This window comes from Cyprinus carpio, chromosome A12 (genome assembly GCF_018340385.1).
Source record: "Cyprinus carpio isolate SPL01 chromosome A12, ASM1834038v1, whole genome shotgun sequence".
Taxonomy (NCBI): domain Eukaryota; kingdom Metazoa; phylum Chordata; class Actinopteri; order Cypriniformes; family Cyprinidae; genus Cyprinus; species Cyprinus carpio.
In genome coordinates, this window is record NC_056583.1 from 22159208 (window position 1) to 22182648 (window position 23441).

The window sequence follows — 23441 nt, forward strand, 5'->3', positions numbered from 1 at the left end:
AAAGTGCAATATAAATAAAAACCCTTTGAGGGTCAAAACCCTTATTAAACCTAGTTCATCCCCCGCAAACTGATCGTCCAAAAAAAAAGGAAAAGGCTATCTAGCCAGAAGCTCATTATTTCCCGTACCCTTTTAAATTAAGCAAACTCTGATGCTAAAGCCCTTGTCACATTCACGAAATCTTTAAATACCATGAATTAACTGCATGGAGGCTGTTTTGGTTTTCCCTGCAAGGCAAATGTCTAACTCTCGTTTGTTGTGTTAGCATGTCTAGCAAGCCCAAATACCATGTGGCTTGTAATTTTTGGGGCAGTGTTTTCAGACGATTTTGAGGAGAAAAAACATTGTTGGGAAAAAAAACCCTAAAATGAAGTTTTTCCGCGGGTGGAGATTTTTAAGGTCTTATGGTTGCTAAAATGCGTTGTCTGGAAAAGAGAAAAATGGTGATGAAATGAGCGTGGACACAGCAGGCTGTGATGGCGCATGACTTCATCCTTGCTTGTTTCCCCTGTCTATTTTCCTTTGGTTTGCACTTCTTCCCTCTTTTCATTTTTTTCCCTTGAATATCATTGTACCTTTACTTATTTCCCCCCCTTTTTCCTTTTCCTTTCCCTTGTTTTTTGCCCCTTAAATTTTCTTATCCATTTTTGCTTTCTTTTCCATTCTGTTTCCTTTTTTTTTTTTTATTTCCTGTCTCCTCTATTAAAAATTAAAAAGCAGAAAATTAGAAATTTTTTGGGGGGAAAATCATGTAAATGGAAAAAATGTTCCCTATTCTAAAAGGTTTTTCCCCCGTTTCAATCCTTTTCTCCCCCTTCCCCTTTTATTTTTTTTTATTTTCCTTTCCCTTTGCCTTTCCATTTTTCACTTTTTCATCTTTCACATTTTTATTTCCCAAGCCACCCTTTTTTTCTAATTTTTGGGCACATTTGGGCTTTAAGGGCATTCACGACACCATTGGTTTTTATGGAAATACTATTTCATAAAGCTGATTGTTTACGCCCCAAAAGGTTTCACCTCTTTATCTCTCTACCCTTTTTTACCCTCGCTTTTCTTTCAAAATCTCCTCTTCCCTGCATCTTTCTGGTCCCCCACCTCAGGTTTTCCCATGATTTCACCCTCAGTACTTCCGTGAACTGTTAAAAGGGGAAAACAAACTCGTAAAACAAGTATAGCTCACTTTAAAACACAAAACCCTCTAGACTCAGAAGCAATACCCCCCCTCCCTCAATTTCCCCCTCTCAAAAACAAAGGGCGATTCCTAAAATGAATGCAACAAAGACAGCCATTTATTTTTCTGGAAAGTCTTATTTGAATGCCTGTTAAAGAATGATACATATCAGTTAAAAGTGAAATGAGGGGTGCAGCAGACTAGTGATCTCTGTACTTTAAAATAAATTACACACTGCTTTCATGATCCAAAACCTGAATTGACACTTAAACGCAAGAAATGATGCATTTCAATAAATGCTCTTTTTTCCCATTTTGAGAAAAACTTGTTCCGAAAAAATAAAAAACGTTTAAAACCTTATTAAAATGCTTTCCATTTCGGAAAAACGTAACTAAAAAAACAGTAAAAAAAGCTATTTTGCCTAGAAAAGAAAATATTACTTAACGTAAATGCAGTGAAGCCATTTAGATGCATTTAATCCTTTTCCCATTTGCCCTCTAAAAGGCTTGGGTAAGGAAGGGTTGCGCGCTGAAAAACCCGTTTAGAGCTTTTGCCCGGGATTTTTTTTTGTCAGGGAAAAAGGACTATAAACTTTCTTTTCTATGCCTAGGTTATCCTTTCGCCCCACACACACACCACACACACACACCCACACCACCCAAAACAAAACACACACACACACCCCACACACCCACCTGTGCATATCTCCCATACATCACAGTACAAAGCCCCTTCCCATCACCGTAATTAGATGCAGGGGGGAAAGTGCATTCATGCAATTGCTTTGAATACCACACTCCCAAACTGTACGCCCCTGGCAGATGAAAAGGGCCTGCAGGGATGACAAAACAAAAAAGGCAACCAGAAATACTAAAAAAGGAAATGCAGCAGAAATGCAAATGAGCTGTTCTGGGAAATACAGTAGGCGAAAAAAGCAGTTCTGTGTGCGTCACAGTGTAAAGGAAAGAGATGGAGGGTAGAATGGATTACAGAGCCTGTTACACTGCAGTGATCCGATTATTTTAAAGACTACAGTTTCATCTTTTCCCGTTGCCATGAACCTAAGACTCAAAAAACACAGCCTTTAACATCTTTGCCATTTTTGCTACAGAGTGGTGTTTGTTCTCATACAAACCTAATCAACCCGATTAATATTCACAAACACTACAGATATGTAGCCAACATGTAGCCTATAGCAAGGGTATAGTGTTTATTTTTTTCTCTACATGGAACGCTGTGGCATAAATGTGGAGGCTTCCGAAAACTAATCTTTTACTTTTTATATAGGCGGGGGGGCCTAGATATTAGTTTTGAGATGGATAAAGATTTCTCTTATGCTCAGCAAGGCTGCATTATATTTGGTCAAAAAAAATACAGTAAAAATAGTTATAATGAAAAATAATATATTACAGTTAAAAAGAACATTAGTTTTGCATGTTATAATGTCTTTAAAATGTAATTTATCTTGTGAGGCAAAGCTTCAGTCTCAGTGTCGCATGATCTTCAGAAATCAATCTAATATTTCTTCTGATTTGCTTGCTCAAAAAATAAATAAATAAAAAAAAAAAAAAATCTCTATAGTTAAAACATTTCTTACAGTTTAAACTTGCTTTAATATTCTTGTTGAAGCCATGATGTGCACATTTTTTTTTTTATCAGTTATTTTCTTTTTCAATGTATTTAATCAGTTACAAGTAATATGATAGTTTTAAGTAACTTTAGCAAATACTGCTGTTTTTTGTCATGTTAACGGTACAAGTACAAGTTTAGTTGTACTGTATATGGGTTTTTGCAGATTTTATTTTCGATTTTAGTTTGCATTTTACAGGTACTGTATGCTTAAAAAAATCTATTTTGTAATCACTGTAGTATTGTTTTCCAGTTCAGATATCTAAAATCCTTGAAACAAGATGAATTTGCTTGAGAAGCAACAGCCCGTAAGATATTAAGACTTGTTATAGAGAATGAATCTTGAGTGTATTTTGTCTCTTAAACACTGGCAGATTTTTCATAAATAAATCTACAGGTGCAGTCTTCTGGTGCAGTAAAACAAAATACGTCATGTAATGCATATCCATGAAAACAAGTCGTAATATATTAAGCATGTTGCTTCAAGTAAAATGATATTGTTTCAATGATGTTGAGATTATAATAGTAAGTAAACCAAACGACTACCATGGGGTTAACATTTTGTTTTAAAAGAGTAGCTGTAGATTATTACATCGTGTTCATTTAAAGTAGTTTCAAAGTAACTTCCCCAATGGTTTAGGTTGAGTGACTGTGCTTACCCAGCTTAAACCAGACAGAGTGGACCCCTAGGTAGAGTGGTGTGTGGATTAGAGAGAAACAACACGACCCTCATCACCTGCTTGTTCACTGATCCGTCTGTGTTCAAATCGATCTGTCTGTCTCCGTGTCGGGCAGCCTGTTTTCGTGCAGCACTTGCTGTGGTTCTTGGCCACGTGTAAAGGGGTGGTCCACTTAGTGGTCTGTTCGTGCAGGGTGGTGTTAATTGGGTTATATGTATGTATATGTGTGGACTGTGTTTTCAGTAAAAGGTAATTTGACAATTTGACATGAAGATTACAAGGGCCAACAAAAATATGTTTAAAATTAATTTCAGTTGTATCATTCAAGCTGGTTACTGTCTTTTCCGTTTTTAACAGCAAAAAATGTTGTAAAAAAAACAATTTTCACTCAAATAATATGTTTTATTTACAACTGAAAATTATTATTATTATTATTATTATTATTATTATTATTATTATTATTATTTACAATGCAAATTAAAACAGATATTGGTGTTATATTAATAGTTTTCTTAAATCATTACATTGCTTTGAGGAACAAGAGAAAAAAGCTAAATCCTTCAGTTTTTTTTTTTAAAACAAAAAGTTGCGATCTAAAAGAGCCATATCACTTAGTCTAAAGGTTCTCCTGGTGACTGCAAATGGCCGTAAAACACTTTTCGAAAACCCATTATTTTTGAGAATCCACCAATCAGTAGACAGCATATGTGTGTGAAGATCGTAAAGAACATCAGATCAGTTTCATAACCCAGAGCGGCATTGAGAGCCATTGAGCACACATTTATCTCTTGGTCAGGATGTAACGTTAGGGGTTCTCGGACGGCTGTCATAATCAATAGTATTGTTCCTCTTTTGGGCATTGACTCTTCTGTCCGACCTTGGCAGTGGTCCATCTAAAACCTGTGTGAATCATTACGATTTTCAAAGGGCAGAGACGCTATGATATGAAATCAACAGCTCATGGGGTATATATACATGTACATACTGGCATGTAGCGTGAAAATCAGGGACAGTTCTTTACAGAAAAGTCATCACCTATGGAGCTCTTTGTGCTGAAAAACGAGAGATTGTTTCCATTTCCAGTAGCACTGGTGCCCCGCCGAGGTTCTCCAGAGACAAAACGGGCACTCATGGGTCGTCCAGGCAAACATTTTTATGTGCATTGATAAGTTATTTTCCTCATTTATAGAGAGAACGATGCGACATGTTAATTTTGAAAAGATCCACTGGCTATAAAAAGGCATGGCATGTTTATTTAAAATAAGGGAATACTATAAATAGAAATAAATAAAGAGCTTAAGTGCTTGCTTGAATGTACAGTATATTTGTGTCTGTTTTTGTACTTAATTTGAATAATCTGTATTTTAAACCATGGTTTTAGAGACATCATGATTTAATCATATTTTTATACTTCTGCATGCACCCCCAGAGCTATATATATAGAGAGAGAGAGAGAAAGAGAGAGAGAGACCAGGCAGATAGACTATGAAGACTATGACAGATATACTAGACTGTGTTGTCTAAAAATGCAAATAAACATGTCTAAAAACATGACATCTTTTTTGTGTTATTTTGACCCACTGTCTTTTCATGTTCTAAATGACAACATATATTTATTTAAAATTTCGAAGAAATGTCATCAGTAGTTTACAGAATAAAAAAACATAACTAAAATCCCATAACTAAAAATTTTTAATTGAATCTTTTTTCAATGAATTAATGATATATAATTATATAATTAACTTATATAATGACTACTGAAGTGTATAATTTCTAAGGAACTCATTATCTGTGCTCTTTTTTCATGTATACTATGTATAAAAATTTCGATATAAATCAATATTTAATGTTCATTAATGTTATTTTGTATATTTTCCTAGGTAGCGATGCAATAATTGGGGATAATGTATGGTTATTTGGGTAATTAATACAAAATAAACCCCTTCAGGGTATATTATAAGCCCCCCTCTTCCATTACACTGCATATTACAGTATACACTTGATACACTGTATCTCATCTTTTATTTTGTGTAACATATGCATGTAGAGGGATCACTCTGATGATGCTGTTCTGTTTCCTAGAGAGAGAGAGAGAGAAAGAGAGAGAGAGGGGGGGCTAAATCAGTCTCACAGATCTGAGAACAGAAGTAAGAAGAGTCAAACATCACAAGTAATATGAGAGATATTATGTGAAGGGGAGAAAAGTTAGATTTGATTAAAAGTGAGAGAAGTTATAACAGGTGCCATAGTGAAAGTTTCAAATGTTGTTGTCATATGGTGCACATAGACTTTTATGTGTCTGTTCTTTGACTGAAGACTGTATTCACTGTAGTGTATATTTATATACAGTATATTTGTGTCTGTTTGTACTTAATTTGAATAATCTGTATTTTAAAACGTGGTTTAGAGACATCATGATTTAATCATATTTTTAGACTTCTGTTTGCACCCCCAGAGCTTCCTTTCAGCTTTTGCCTTTATGTTCGCTCCTTCTCTATAATATATATATATATAATATATATATATGTAGAGTTCACTCTACAATTTTTAAAGATGAAACATCATTTTGTTGCAGTCAGATGGTGAAGTTTGTCCCTGCTGAATACACATTAGATCATGCAGTGTCAGCTTACCTGAAACCTCTATATCTAGTGCTGCATACAGGTTTTCTTAATTTATTGCAGTGCATTTATTATGTCTGATAGTTGTGAATGGATGAGGCATGTTTAAAGCAGTTCTAAAATGCTAATAAATGCACACCTGTGACTGTACAAAGTAGCACAAAAAAAAAAAAAAAAAAAAAAAAAAAAAACATTATGAGTACTTTTATAATGCATTACAGGCTTCAAGTGGTACTGAAACAATCATTAATATATTCATGAACCATTATTCTGTGTATGAAGCAGCAGTTCCTTTGTGTATATGTTTAATGGTAGCATTAGCCAACCAATCAAAATTTGATGAAGATGTTGTCACAAATTATGAATTTGGCATGATCCTGCATTATTGTTTTACAAGTATGGTCAAAATATAGTTTATAGTTGAAATGTGTGTAGTAAAATCTGTTTAATTACTAATTATACTAATTAAAAATACTAATTAAATTAAATGCTATTAATTAAAATTAATTACTCTTTTTATTTAAAAAATAATAACTATTTATTGTATTTTATTTATTTATTTTACAGTTTTGCTTCTCTGTGTGTATATTTGGCATTTGAAATCCTCATGATATTAGAAAAGTTATAGTAAAAATACATAGGACTAGGACAAAAACTATTTTTAAAAAGTATTTTTTAATCATATAAATTAAGCATATATTTGTATTAATATTAATAATGTTATTTTATTGTTGGTTCAGGACTGACCAAGAAAAGCAGTTTAGTACTGTTTTCGATGTTTACAATATATTTTATTTATTGTTAGCTATTTATATTATACTACTATTTATATTAGATTTAATATCATTTTATGTTTTTTTTAATGATATTACTTGTCTCTATTTATTATTTTATTTTATTTTATGTGAAACTACTATGGTCTGGTCTTTATATATATATGACCCTAACCCTATGACATAAAACATCACAATTAAATGCAAAAAAAAAAAAACTAAGCCACTGAAATTTAATCTATAGACAAACCTTTGATTGCTCACCATCAAGTTCTATCCTGTATACTGTACTAGATTCAATAAAATGCAAAGTTCTTCCTCGTCTTGACTTGTTTGGGTCAAAATCCCACTCTGTATTGTCTCAATGTTTCTTGATTGCTCTCATGTGAAAATAATGCAAAGAAGCCCTGCACTCTGAGTGCTTCTTGATAAATCTTTGCACAGAAACTATATTCCGTTCAGTAGAACTGTGTAAGCAGTAGAGGTGCCGCCCTTCCCTACATACCGTAGGACTTGTGCTGGGCAGCACTGCACAGTAAAGAGCTTTTTGTTGCTACATGATATCAGTAAAACCATAACTCTAAGTGTGCTGCAATGCAGCAGGGGAATAAGACAGGGAGAGAGAGAGAGAAACAGAGAGAGATGAAGAGAGTTTTAAAGGTAAATAGAATGTCAGAGTGAAAATGGCTCTCTGCAGAGTGTAGCAGATGGATACTGTCTCAGAGGCAGTGTCCTCCTTCTGTGATGAGAAAGACAGGAGAATCCCATCTCTCTTTCCCTCCCTCCTTCCTTTCCTCTCACTCCTTCCCCTCCCGCTCCATCTCTTCATCAAACGCACGGCATATGGGATGCAGGAGTGATTTAGGCCACTAAAGCCGTGCAGAGATTGTCGCTTACACTGGCTTTCATGGCTTCGGGTTGTCCTCTAAAATGGCTGCAGACACGTCAGAAGAACAGAACAAGAGAGCTGTCACTTTGCTCTGGATCTGGGATCCAACAGTGAGAAGAGAAAACAGTGAGTGAAACAGGGACAAGCAATATGCTCAGATGCTTGAAAAAAGACTGTGAATTCACCAAAACTCCACTTTAGCTCTCAGTTGCTTCGATGAGGGGTCAACTTGATCTCATTTCCGTGGAGAAGTAAAAATAGACACAAAAGAGAAAATGGTTGGCATACTGTGAGAGTATAGAGCTATACAAGTAATTTGGGTAATATAGCTCAGATCATATGATCTTTAAGAATGTGAAGAATGAGCAATCTTTATACTGAAATTTCTTTTGACTGTTGCTATCTTGGCTAATTTAAACAAAGTTTGATACTTCACTGACAAAAAAATTATTATAGTACTACCATGTTTTTCGTAATATTTACAATAGGTGTCTGGCATCATGGTAAAACTGGTTGTTTGGATATTGAATGTTTGGATAAGATTTTTGTTATTCATTATAAATTGTATTATATTATATTATATTATATTATATTATATTATATTATATTATATTATATTATATTATTTCAGTTTATTTTATTTTATTTTGAGATTACTCGGGTCTGTCTATTTTCTTTATTATTATTTTATTACTCTGGTCTAGGGATGGTAAGATACAAGTTGGCATTTGTATCATGATGCATCGGTTCTAACATGTTTGCATCGGTAAAAAACTATATATATATAATTATTAGTAGATGCGCTATACTTCTGTTTTTCGGAAAGTGACCAGTAATTTATAACCAATATTTTTTATGTAGATTGATTTCTCCCCTCTAAAATGTTTCTCAATAGTGTTCTCTCATCACCACTGCTGCTACGTGAATATGACATATCACAACACTACGGAGACTGAGGCGTGTGCTGAGGTCACATAGAATATAGGTTAGCATGGCAGAGGTAGAGCTGCATCTTCAACCAAATAATTACAATGAACCAAAGAAATAATAAAAATTATTTGTACCATACTTGATTGCATAGCATTTTTTATTTTTATTTCATCGTACTGCATTGCATCGTAATAGGGGTGACTATTTTATTTATTTTATTTTATTTTATTTTATTTTATTTTATTTTATTTTATTTTATTGAGATTACTGTGGTCTGGTCTATTTTATTTAATTTATTTGATTTTTTATTTTATTTTATTTTTATTTTTATTTGAAAAAAATAAAGTGCTCTAAAGATCTTGTTTGTGATCATTAGAAATCTTTTCGCAGAAATTTAATGACACTGCAGGGCTCAAGTCCAAAAGAAAGAAAGCAAACTGCCTGCTGCTGCATGGCATCATGAATAATCGGAAGCAAGATCTCTTCTCAATTTTAACCGCCTTCGGAAATCAAAACTGTCATTTCCTGCAGGTGCTGTGTGATTTATTTCTGACATTTCAACGCAGGCAACCGGAAAACACAATGTCTGAGTGGCCTTCTCACCTTCAGCTGCCAAAAGATAGTGGAAATTGGCTTGCACCACAGAATGAATATTCACGAGCTGTTGGGGAGATTTGTACACAATGTAATTCCGTTTGTATGAGTATAATTTCAGTCTCTCTCTCTCTCTCTGTGTGTGTGTGTGTGTGTGTGTGTGTGTGTGTGTGTTTAAGTGCTTTCATTGGTGAGTGTCTGATTTTTCTGAACTTTTATGTATATTTCATGATGTAGGCTGGGAGAGTTTGGCAGTCAGTGTACATACATTATTAGAGCATTCACAAAAACATATATAGCAGCACAGAAAACAAACCTGTTATTATTTCTCACCTCCCCAAAAGCATCTTCCAGGTCTGTTGCTTTAAAGCTGTTCATGTTCTGTAAAATATATATTTTCTAAGATTAATTGTGTTCAATCATCTCATAAATAGTAGGGTTCTTCACAGATTCATACTGCTTCTGACTCTGTGATCTCATTAACGTTCCCAGGTATTCATATGTACAGCAAACATATTTGTGCATGCTTGGATAAATGAAGATAAAACATACAATATAAAACGTAAGGACAGTTTCTAAAATGTAACCCACAGCTGGACTTGATGTAGAAACTTTTTAATGCCAAACTTATAAATGAAATGTTTAGAAGTGAAAATATTGTGTTAAGTATGCAAAAATTGAACATGATTTTTTTTTTTATATTATAAAAAAATATTGAATGAAATATTATTTAAATGAATATGGTATGATATTAATTAAATATTTTATAATAATAATAATAATAATAATAATAATAATAATAATAATAAAAAAAATAATTAATATCAAAAAATTAATAAAAACCAAAATAATACTACAAACTTAATAAAAATTTACATTATTATTATTATTATTATTATTATTATTATTATTATTATTACTGACAGTAAATAATTAGACTACAAAAATAAAATGTTATAAATATTTAAATTAATATGATATGTCAATATTTTTTTCATAATATTTATGCAACTTAGTTTATTTATTTATTTGCCCATTTTTCTGGGGGGTTAAATATTAAGCTTAAATGCTGCACATTTTAAGCTGTTTCTTGTTAAAGTACAGTTGTAATGCTTTATTTATATTTATAAAAAATAGGGCTGTCAAATGATTAATCACGATTAATCACATCCAAAATAAAAGTTTTGTTTACATAATATATGTATGTGTACAGGGTATATTTATTATGTATATATAAATACACACACATAAATTATATATTTAGAAAAATATTTACATGTATATACATTTATATATTTATATTCTTATATTTTATATTATATAAAATATATTTACTATATAAACATAACATATTCTTCTTAAATATATACATGCATGTGTGTGTATTTATATATACATAATAAATATACACAGTATACACACATATATTATGTAAACAAAACTTTTATTTTGGATGTGATTAATCGTGATTAATCATTTGACAGCCCTAATAAAAAAATAATATATAATTATATAATAATATTAAAAATAATAATATTTATTTTTTATATTTGTCATACTTATATTTTCCCTTACATTTTTGTATATTATATTTTTCCTTACATTTACTTCTTTATATGTGTAAATTTGGATTTATTTTATTTATTCTATTTTACTGACAGATAATAGTTTAGTCGTGTGATAAGGTGCTATTCTTTGGAGACCCACCACTTAGATCCAATAATGAACCGTTATTCAAATAATAGTGTGATTTTCTTTAAAAATAATGTTCAGTCTATGCCATAGTAATCGGTCTGCTTCACTGTTAGTGCGATTACTCTTCCATCTGCCTGACAATGTGTTCTAACAGCAGTTATCATTAGTCTTTCTCTCTTCTGCCGTGGGTAGTTTGACCCTCCATACCCTCCTCTCTCCTTCTGTAGTTTGATATCAGCAGAGGGTCCAGACTGAGAAATCACAGCAGGTCATGAAAATACTCGCTGCAGGCAACACAAGGCCTCATTCTCTTCATCGCTGTCTCATTTCTCTGCTCTAATGTTATCGACTCTTGGTAGATTTTGGTCTTACTTGTTCTTATCAGTCTTCCTCCTCTTTCTGAATGTTCCCACATATATTTTTGTTGTCTTAAGCACAAATCGGACAAGTTTCCTAAACAGCCTCCTAAATAACAGTTGTGCTTATCTTTAATGAATAGAAATTTCAAAAGAACAGTGTTTATTTGAAATAGGAATCTTTAGTAACATCGTCAGTGTTTTTACTGTCATATTTGAATTTAATGTATCCTTGCTGAATAAAAGCATTAATACATTTAAAAAAAGAATTAATTTAATAACAAACCTTAAAGGAAAACTAGTCTCATCCGACTATGAATTAAAAACGTCTCTAGGTTACGTATGTAACCCTAGTTCCTCGAGGGAACGAGACGCTGCGTCGAGCGCTTTGGGGAACGCGTCTAGCGTGAGCGACTCTGAATATCGTGTGAAATCAGTCCAATGGAAGAGCGTGACGTCACGGGCGGGGTGACGTAAGCGACCAGGAAGCTATAAAAGCACATGCCGCGCAGCTGGCATCAGCTTCGAGTACCAGCAAGCGCCGGCAGGGGTGCCGGGGGGTATGGCTCCGAGACGCAGCGTCTCGTTCCCTCGAGGAACTAGGGTTACATACGTAACCTAGAGACGTTCCTCTTCAGGAACTCGAGCTGCGTCGAGCGCTTTGGGGAACGAGTACCAACGCTGCCAGACTCCCAAACCCCTGCCTAGTGTGTATCCAAAGAGCACAGCTTAGGACGAGAGGACGGATGCGCCTGGAGTGACCGGCATGTCTAGGCCGTAAAATTTTGCAAATGTAGAGGGCGTGGACCACCCCGCAGCGTTGCAGATGTCCAGCATGGATACACCTGCCAAAAAGGCCTTGGAGGCCGCCATACCCCGTGTGGAGTGAGCCTTGGCTCCCAACAGCGGGGGACGACCAGAGGACTCATAGGTGGCGTTGATAGCCTCGACTATCCAACGACTAATAGACTGCTTAGAAGCAGGAGAAACCCTCTTGGGGGGGGACCATAGCATACAAGCAATTGGTCTGTTTTTCTCCACAGGGCAGCTCTGTGGACGTATGCGTCCAGTGCTCGAACTGGACACATACAGTTTAGCTTCTCTTGGTCGGGCTCCCGAAAGGGAGGAGGACAGAAAGCCTGCAGCACTACAGGTTGTGGTCTGACAGAGGGGACCTTAGGAACATATCCCGCTCGAGGGTATATGAACGCTTTGGTCATGCCAGGTGCAAAGTCCAGATATGTAGGGGCCACTGAGAGGGCCTGCAAATCTCCTACTCTCCTCAGAGAGGTAATGGCCAACAGAAAGGCGGTTTTTTGAGTGTCAGATGTCTGTCTGAAATATCTTGAATAGGCTCAAATGGAGGTCTGCACAAGGCCTCTAGCACCACAACCAAGTCCCACGGGGGAATACGGGACCGTACTGGAGGTCTCAGCCTCAGCGCACCGCGGAGGAAAACGTGTAACTAATGGGTGTCTTCCCAAAGACTGACCATCGAGAAGGGCGTGGTAGGCCGCAATGGCCGCCACGTAGACCTTCAACGTGGAGTGGGTCAACCCTGCAGAGAACCTGGCCTGTAGGAACTCCAGAACTGTACCAACTGGGCAGTTTACTGGGTCTAGCTGGCGGTTTCTGCACCATGAGGTGAAGAGTTTCCACCTCAGGGCGTACAGTTTCCTCGTTGAGGGAGCTCTGGATTGGAGGAGGGTTTCAACAACCTCGGTTGAGAGACCGAATGCTATGAACTGCGCCCCCCTCAGGGGCCACACCCACAGCTTCCACAGCTCCGGGCGAGGGTGAATTATCGTGCCCTGCGCCTGTGAGAGTAGGTCTGTCCTGATCGGTATCTCCCAAGGAGAGCCGTCTAGGAGCGAGACCAGATCTGCGAACCATACTCGGCCCGGCCAGAACGGGGCTACTAACAATAGACGGACCCCGTCCCGGCGTACTCTCGCCAGAACTCCCGGGAGCAGAGCAATAGGGGGAAATGCGTACAGACGAAGCCTCGGCCAGGTCTGTACCATAGCGTCCAGTCCCAGGGGAGCTGGATGAACTAGAGAGAACCAAAGGGGACATTGTGCTGTCTCCTGAGTTGCAAAGAGGTCTACTTGAGCTCTGCCAAAAATTCTCCATATCTGCTCCACCACCTCTGGGTGAAGCTTCCATTCCCCGGGCCTCGGCCCCTGCCTCGACAGTATGTCTGCTCCCACATTCAGTTTCCCAGGAATATATACTGCTCTGAGTGAGAGGAGTTTGCCATGGGACCACACAAGGATCTGGTGCGCCAACTTGTACAAGGGGCGCGAACGCAGACCTCCCTGGTGGTTGATGTAAGAGACCACCGATGTGTTGTCGGTGCGCACCAACACATGGTGATCCCTTAGGTCTGGGAGGAAGTGCTTCAGTGCACAATAAACTGCTAGCATTTCTAGACAATTGATATGCCATGTCAGATGGCGACCGCTCCACAGACCGCGGGCAGGGTGGCCACTCATGACCGCACCCCAACCAGTGAGGGAAGCATCCGTCGCTAGTGTTACACGGCGACCAGGAGCTCCCAGCACTGGGCCCTGATTCAAGAACCAAGGTTTCTTCCACATGTCTAAGGCACGGAGGCAGCGCCGCGTGACCTTGATAGTTCGAAGTGGATTGCCCCTCGGGGAAAATCCCTTGGTCTTGAGCCACCACTGTAGGGGTCTCATGTACAGCAGGCCAAAAGGTATCACGTTGGACGCAGCTGCCATCAGACCCAACAATCTCTGAAATTGTTTGACAGTGAGTGACTGGCCTTCTTTGACTCTCTCGACTGAGATGAGGATCGACTCGATACGAGCAGGGGACAATCGTGCCTGCATCGTGGTCGAATCCCATACTACGCCTAGATAGGTGGTTCTCTGAACTGGAGAAAGTACACTCTTCTTGGCGTTCAGTCTCAAACCCAGCTCCCCCATATGTGCGAGAACGACATCTCGATGCCGAGCCGCAGCCTGCTCTGACTGAGCTAAAATCAACCAATCGTCGATGTAGTTGAGAATGCGGATGCCCTGCATGCGCAGGGGGACCAGAGCCGCATCTACACATTTCGTGAACGTGCGGGGTGAGAGTGCGAGGCCAAAGGGAAGTACTCGATATTGGTAAGCTTCGCCCCCGAAAGCAAACCTCAGAAACTTCCTGTGTTGTGGAAGGATGGATATGTGGAAGTATGCATCTTTGAGATCTATTGTGACAAACCAGTCCTCGGACCTGATCTGCGCTACAACATGCTTGATCGTGAGCATCTTGAACTTCAGTCTCATAACTGATCGATTTAAGACCCGCAGGTCTATGATCGGACGCAACCCCCCATCCTTCTTTGGAACTATGAAATACCGGCTGTAAAAACCGGATTCCCTGTCTTGAGGAGGGACCACCTCGATGGCCTCCTTCTCTAATAGGGCTTTCACTTCTTGTTCCATAACCAGACCCTGCTCGGGGCCGACTATCGTCGGAGTAACCCCGTTGAACATCGGCGGTGCAGAGCCGAACTGAATACGGTAACCTTTCTCTACCGTGTGCAGGACCCATTGAGATACATTTGGCAGTAGTTTCCATGCTGGCAAATAATCTACTAAGGGAATCAGTCTCTCGAGACTGACCTCTGGTGTAAGAGGCCCCCGCAGGGGTGGCGAGCGTCTCAGCCCCGCTACGCGCACGGGCGGGCGGAAGATACTGAGAATGAAGCTCGCTGGGGACCGCTGCGCCCTGGAACACTGGCAGGGTTGGCAGACCGGCCCCCAGAGGGCGCTGAGGCGAGACGGGCACCGTGTAATGCGGTGTGCACCGCTCTACCCCCAGCAGAGGCTGCCCTCTGACGCCCTGGCTCTCTGGCGTCAGGGCTTCTTGGCCGAGGCCTTCTTAGCATCAATGACTGCCCTCAGATCTTGTTTGGGCCTCGAAGACCTCGGCCGAGAGCGTCGCTGAGGCTCCCGTTCCCTTTGCGGGGGAGCACGAGAGGCGACGCTCTGCTTTTGAGCCTCTCGGTATGAGGAGCTAGGGTGCGGCTGGGGCATCTCCCGCCCAGATGCCCCGAGGGAGCGACGAGGGAGGAATTTATGGAACGCCGCCGCCTGTTTGCGAGCCTCCTGAAACTGTCGACGACAGTGTTGACTGCGTCGCCGAACAGGCCAGAAGGCTGGATCGGGGCGTCCATAAGGCAGACCCTGTCCCGCTCTTTTCATTTCAGACAGGGTCAGCCACAAATGCCTCTCCGCAGCCACCATAGCTGCCATGGACCGCCCAATCGCTCGGGCGGTCTCCTTGGTGGCGCGGAGGGAGAGATCAGCTGTCCTTCTGAGCTCAGTGATGTCATCGGACTTGATCTCCTCTCCCTCATCAAGCTCCTTCAGCAGGTCAGCCTGGTACGCCTGTAACACCGCCATGGTGTGCAGACACGCACCAGCCTGACCTGCTGCCGCATACCCTTTGCCCACCAAAGCCGATGTTGTTCTGAGCGGCTTGGAGGGCAATGCCGGGGCCTTCAGAGACGATGCCGCACCGGGGGACAGATAGCTCGCGAGCATCTGTTCCACCCGGGGCATCGCTCTGTAGCCGCGCTCTGTAATCCCCACTACATTGCCGTAGTAATCTGAAGAGGGGATATACAGGCGGGCTGAGAATGGCCTCTTCCACGATCTAGCGATCTCTTCATGTAGATCGGGAAAAAAAAGGAAGGCCCCGGCAAGGAGGTGGCTGACTCGCCCGCAGAAAGCGTTCGTCGAGCTTGCTTTACTGCGGTTCGGTTGTTTTCTCGGCGGGCCAGTCAAGACTCAACTTGGCCACCGCACGAGTCACCACCTCCAAGAGCTCCTCATACCTAGGCGAATGGGGTGGCGAATCCCTGTCGACAGACTCCACATCGACCTCCTCGGAGGAAGAGAGGCGGAGTGTCGATCCCTCTCCCTGGGTGGAAGGAACCGCAGAGCGTGCTTCCGACTCAAGAGATTGGGCGCCGGATCTGGCAGAAGTGGAAGGAGATAGGGACTCGCCCGTCTCCATTCCCTCTGTCAGATCCACTTGCGAACCCCACGAGTGCAGCTGCCGTTCTGCCTCGGCAGAAGCGGGGCCAGCACCGCGGGGAACGCTGGCGAAGGCTCCCTCCTCAAAGAGAGCCCTCCGGGAACGAAGCAGCCGCACCGACATCCTCTCACAATGCGGACAGTCGGCCCCCTCGAGAGCCGACTAGGCGTGCTTTGAACCCAGGCAGACCACGCACAGACTGTGTGTATCCCCGCTCGTAATGTAGCGCGGGCAGGGAGGGACACACAGTCTGAAACGCGATCCGGATTCGCCTTTAGAGTGTTTGGATTTCGCCTTGCACTTGGACATTGCTTGGAGCTCTACTGGACAGACAACAGTAAATAAGACTCACAAGACAAAATGACATGCACACACAGAGCGCTTGCTGAAGACGCGAAGCTGATGCCAGCTGCGCGGCATGTGCTTTTATAGCTTCCTGGTCGCTTACGTCACCCCGCCCGTGACGTCACGCTCTTCCATTGGACTGATTTCACACGATATTCAGAGTCGCTCACGACTATGAATTACAAAGTTTTTCCATTGTTTTTTTGATAAACTGTTTCAAAACTAGTCTCATCCGACTATGAATTACAAAGTTTTTCCATTGTTTTTTTGATAAACTGTTTCAAACATCATGTTCATCTGGTGATATTCCAGTTTGCTGCTATAAATAATACAGATTTGGGAGCAGAATCCAATACTGATGTTGTAATCTTAACCATTATGACATGAAATTCATATCCTGCTGTTCTCTGATCAGACAGTAGAGAGAGTCCCCACCGCTGCATGAATGCCTCACTACTGGAGACCAGCTACCATTGATTGAATACAGCTGTGAGCCGTAACCAATGGACTGAGAGGAAAAGAAAAGGGGGTGGAGGAGTGGGGGATTGAAAGGGTGTTTTAATTATAATCAGCAATACAATCATTACATCAGCGCTCTGATTGAAGAGCAACTCAGGAGGTGCCCACACACACACACACACTCACACACACACTGGAGAGGTTTAAATCTGAAACAGACCTTGTCAAATCCAGTCCACAATACCCCACTGCCTCACCTCAGAGAACAGTAGCACCGAGGGTAAAACCCATCGGTTCACCCAGGGCATGGAAATCTAAAAAACTATTTGTCAAATGTATGCTTCAGTGACATGTCAAAGCAACAGTTTCTAAACTCATTTTACGATAGATAGATAGATAGATAGATAGATAGATAGATAGATAGATAGATAGATAGATAGATAGATAGATAGATAGATAGATAGATAGATAGTTTTAAATACTGCTTTGCTAAAGCTACATTGAACGGATAGTTCATGGAGCACAAAAGGAGATAGACAGCTATTGACTGCTGAGACAAGTATTGTCCAAAATCAAGATAAAAGTGCAATAAAAACAGTGCAGTGCAACTTGTGTGCTTTCTTCGAAGTCTTCTAAAGCCATATGATAGCTTTGTGTGAGGCCAGATTGAAATTTGAGTCATTATTCACTTTGAGTTGAGTTTTATATGAGTCTCCAGTAATAACCCCACACTTTGAGAACCACTGCATTGTCTGTTTATAGAGGCATGCAATTCTATGCATGTTTGTGGACTTGTTTTGTTGAAGTGTTGCTGTCCAGCTCATTGATTTATTTGAACCCTTTTGACAGCTCAGAGACACAGGTATGTTTAGATTAGGTCAGTTTTTGTCAGAATACGCCTACACCTTTGGGTTCTTGAGAGGAGGCATTCCCAACAAATCAGGATGCACTTGTGTTATTTGTTACCGCAATATATTTATATAGGCTTGTATGTTTGAATTTGTCTCCCTCTCTGATGGAAGTCTTGGTTTAACAACAGACTCTTTTTATAGGTGACACCGGTGACTAAATGTGAGCTGCATTATTTCCTGAGTGAAGAGCTTGCTCAAACATGAGGATTATCCAAGAAACCAGAACATATTTTAAATCCATGTCCATTTTTAAGTGGATTTCAACTGTTTACACTTTAAAGGATTTGACGCCCATGACAGTATTAGCATCGGAAGCTTGCATGTGCTGTTGGAGGCTTTCGTTGAGTTCTAGAGTCTCGTGCCTGAACAAGTGATGGTGGTTAGTTAGTTGTTGGATGTTTCTGTCATCCTGAAATTAGCTGCTGTTAAACTGTTGGATGCAAAAACATTAAATTTCTACTTAAAATGTATTTACTGTGTAGTATATTTAATAAGAATGTCAATTAATGCATGTACAATGAAAAATATGTTGTAACATTTTTTTTCCTCACAATTTGCTAGGAAATTTCACAGTTAATTACAAAGAAATAGCAAGTATATATAGTTGTAGTTATCATCTCACAAGTGAAGGGGAATAATACCTTTTTTTGACAATTTTTTGACGTTTTATTTTTCTCTTATTTCTTGCTTTTAATTGGCTAAGAAATCAAACACACTGATGGACAATAGCCATATTTTTAGTCTATAATATTTTTCTTATATTTTCAATCAATTTTACGATTTGCTTATATACTACTGTACAGACACTTTTTTTCCATTTTTATCACAGAATAAGGCAGAATAGTTTCTATATTGTAATAAATGCAATGTCAGTTAGCACTGCATTATTCATATACTTTATTTATTACCTGTGGAAGACTTGAAAAACAGACATAAACCATATATTGTCTCAATCATGTGTTTAATTTCTTCATGTTTCATCAGTCCAAACGTTTCTGCTTTTTATTCAGCTTAAACAGCGATTGCTGGATTCTTTTGTCCATATAAGGGATTTCCTGGCACTTCATAAGTTATTACTTCTATTAGTCTGTCTTGGACATTCTGAGCGCAAGTATGAATGAAACATACACTGAATGAGAGTGTTGAGCACTCTGTGATGTTCACATCGCCTCATTCTGGATACAAATAAAATATCACGCTATGCACAGATTATCACGTCTCTTTGAATTTAAGTCTAGATTTATTCATATATGAACATATATGCCCTCTGTGTGAACACACACCTTTGTGAACACCTCCCCCCCCATTTTTTTCTCCAGCATTTTTGAAACATAGTATTCCCATTGAACACAAAACTCTTTGATGCTGCATAAACCGTAATTTGAAGGTGACCTTATCATTAGCTATATGTAACCATATACATATTTATGGGGCAGCTGTGGCCTAATGGTTAGAGAATTGTACCTGTAACCAGAAGGTCACAGGTTCGAGTCTCTGTGCTGACAGGAGTTGTAGGTGGGAGGGAGTTAATGAACAGCGCTCTCTTCCACCCTCGATACCCATGGCTGAAGTGCCCTTGTGTAAGGCACTTAACCCCCATTTGCTCCCCGGGCGCTGGATATAGCTGCGCACTGCTCCAGGTGTGTGTTCACGGTGTGTTCACTTCTCACTGCTGTGTGTGTGCACTTGGATGGGTTAAATGCAGAGCACCAATTCTGAGTATGGGTTACCATACTTGGCAAATGTCACCACTTTCACTTTCATATTTAGTCAAGTCTTCTTGTTGTAGTAATTGACAGCATGAAGAATCCTGTAGATTTCTCACAATTAATTATATTTTATAACATTTATGAAAATTTTAAAACCTCAACTCCAAAATAAAATCAATAACAAATTCTTCATCCATTAAAATAAACAAACCACTACCAAATCCTCTTAATGATCTCTCACATTTCATGGTGTTTGTGTGCTTTTTTTTTACCAAAGCATTGACTAAAGAAACTTATGCTTTTCTGGTTTAGCAACCTTCTATATCACCAAACACTCAAAATTTCAGGTTACCCGAGTGCAACTCATCCTTCTGAGACATAATCATTTTGCATTAGATATGCTTTTACATGTTCATATTTACTCGTCTACATGCTGCTAATTTAGGATGAGAAACTATATAAAACTGCATTGTGAATGTGTTCTGTCTCCACCGCAGTCACTGCAGATGACTGAATCCAAAGGTATTACACTATAGCAGGCCTTGTTAAACAGCGAAATATTGATTATAACCAGGAACTAATTAGTTACAGACTTACTGTGCCAAGCATCTGTTGTTTTGGGTCTCTGGGAGGAAATTTCATAAATTACTTCTTTTAATGGAATAGTTCACCCAATAATGAAAAATCTGTCTTCACCAACCCAACCTCATTCTACTCCCACAAAAAAAAAAAATGAAATAACATCAAATAAACTCCAATCCACTCTAACCAATTCAGTGATGGTGGATGCTGAGAGTAAATGATATTCATTTTTGGGGTGAATTGCCATTTGAGTTGCCATTTTACATCTTTTAGAGTAAAAGAAAATATGACAAAAATGGTAAAAAGTGGTTGTCACACACCACAGTGAAGCCACGGTGATTGTAAAAACTGACCAAAAAGCTAATTGGATATTGGTTAACATCATCAAGGGAAATAAGGCAAAAAGGCACATTAAGCAATGATTCCATACTCATAATTAAATGTATTTTGAGATGTTTCCTTTCTTGTGGTATTTTAAAACAATATGAAACATTAAAATTGATTGTCCATCTCATCTTTTCACAGGAGATTCAACATGGCTGCTGCTGTCGTCTTACATGTTTGTTGCATCCGGGCTTGAATGCGTCTGTGTTCTTCCTCGAGTGCTCTTAGAGTACATGATGTCAGTGCATTTCTGCTGCTTTTCCAAGATGAGCAACTGAAATATGAACCTCATTCAAGCTTTCTGGACCTCCGGTCCTACATCTGATTAAATCAGGCCCCTCAAACGACCATCCAAGGGGGGGAATAAGGAGTAGACGTGGCTGCTGGTTGGTGGCAGTGGAGGACGAGGAGGTGGCGGAGGAGGGGGGTTTGGAAATCATCTATTCCCTTTGGAATATATCATTTGTGGAATACCACTGTGTTTTTGGAATATTGTGGAACTTTGGGAGTTTCACTGTAGTTTTTGGAATCCTTTTGGAATACTGGGAATTTGGCTCCTGTTCGCAGTCATGAAGGTGAACCCGAGCTATTGTTTGTGTCCTGTACTTTTGTGCCTGTGTTTTCTGGAGAGGGGTTATGAGGCGAGCCATCATGGCCAAGCCAAAATCATTTCCAGGAGCCACAATGCAACTCACAACCACAACCAGACTAAGGACGGGGAAACAGAGGTCCACCATCGGCCCAAACGAGGATGGATATGGAACCAGTTCTTTGTCTTAGAGGAACACATTGGTCCAGATGCACAATATGTAGGAAAGGTAAGCATGACATTTTCAGTTCTGGATTGATAATCTGGTTTGCCTGGTATAGTTTGCAGTTTTTAGAGAATTGCATTTCACATTTCAAATTAAAAAAAAAAAAAAATTTTAAATTTTACAATTTTCATCCAATCCAATTTAAATAAAACATAAAATCCAAATAAAAAAAAAAAAAAACATGTCAGAATTTAAAAAAAAAAAAAAAAAAAAAACCAGAATCACTGAGTTGGAAAAAGGATCACCCCCTCCTAAAAATGAGACTTTGTAAACTCAATCAGATGTAGCTGATCACCTTCTCAATTGCACACAAAGCCATTTGACTTTCAACTGTGATCAGCTGTGGTCATTTTGATTAGCTCAGCATGAAAAGAGCTTTCCTGAAGCATTTCATTCCTGGAGTCCTTGGTAGTGCAACTGAAGCAAACGATCAACTATGGTTGGCAAGGCACTGTCAAAAGATCTCCAGGAGAAAGTTGTTTACAAGTAACAAGGCACAAGGCACAAGTCAGGAGATGAATACAAAAAAATGAAAAAGTTTATCAATGCCTAGAAGCACAGTGAAGTCCGTTATTAAGAGTGGAAGGTATTTGGTACAACACAGACCCTCCCTGGATCAGGATGTCGCTCCCAACTAGAAGAACAACAACGACGAAGCTGGTCAGAGAGGCGACCAAGAGGCCTACAGCAACTCTGACGCAGCTGCAGGAATTTATGACAAAGATTGGTCACTACATGCACGTGACAACAATATTACAAATTCTCCACAAATGTAGCTTGTATGGGAGGGTTGGGAGAAAAATGCAGCTCCTCGAGAAAGGCCACATGCAGTCACGATTGAGCTTTGCCAAAACGCACCTTGAAGATTCCACATGGAAAAAAAGGTGTTATGGTCAGATGAAACTAAAATTGAATTATTTGGCCTCAACACCAAAAGATATATCTGGCAGAAATCCAATCCAGCTCACCATTCAAATAACAGCATTCCTCCAGTAAAGCATGGAGGTGGTGATATCCTGTTATGAGGGTGTTTCTCTGCAGCAGGGACTGGATCGCTTGTCAGGATAGAAGGCAAAATGGATGGTGCAAAATATTGTCTTGAGGAAAATCTGCTGCCCTCTGCCAGAAAGTTGTCAATGGGAAGAACCCAAAGCACACAGCAAAACTGAGCACACAGTGGTTGAAGGAGAAATAGGTAAATGTACTTCCATGGCCTAGTCAGAGCCCAGACTTAAACCCCATTGAAAATCTGTGGAATGACTTGAAGACTGCAGTCCACAAACACTCACCATCAAATTTAACTGAATTTGAGCTGGTCTGCAAAGAAGAAAAAGAACAAATTCAATAATTAAAGGAAAAGGTGCTTCAGAGACAAATCCCAACAGACTAAAGGCTGTAATTAAAGCAAAAGGTGCTTCATCAAAATACTGATACAAGGAGGTGATCCTTTCTCAAACTCAGTGGTTCTGTTTTTTGTTTAGTTTTTTTCTGACATATTGCTGTTATATCTTTCACTTGGATGTTTTAAGTGACGTAACATACATGACATACAGCCAAGTATGGTGACCCATACTCAGAATTTGTGCTCTGCATTTAACACATCCAAAGTGCACACACACAGCAGTGAACACACACACACACACACCATGAATACACACCCGGAGCAGTGGGCAGCCATTTATGCTGTGGCGCCCGGGGAGCAGTTGGGGGTTTCGGTGCCTTGCTCAAGGGCACTTCAGTTGTGCACCTGCAAATCAACAAAATTCGATTATTTTAAAGGAGGGTGATTCTTTCCTATACCCACTGTACAATAACCTTTTAGTTATGTTACACCAATGAATCA

General features: G+C 39.6%; 1 pseudogene; it reads left to right on the top strand.

Annotated features, from left to right (window-relative positions):
- LOC122133912 overlaps window positions 1-23441 on the top strand; it is a 140181-nt pseudogene that overhangs the window by 50535 nt on the left and 66205 nt on the right.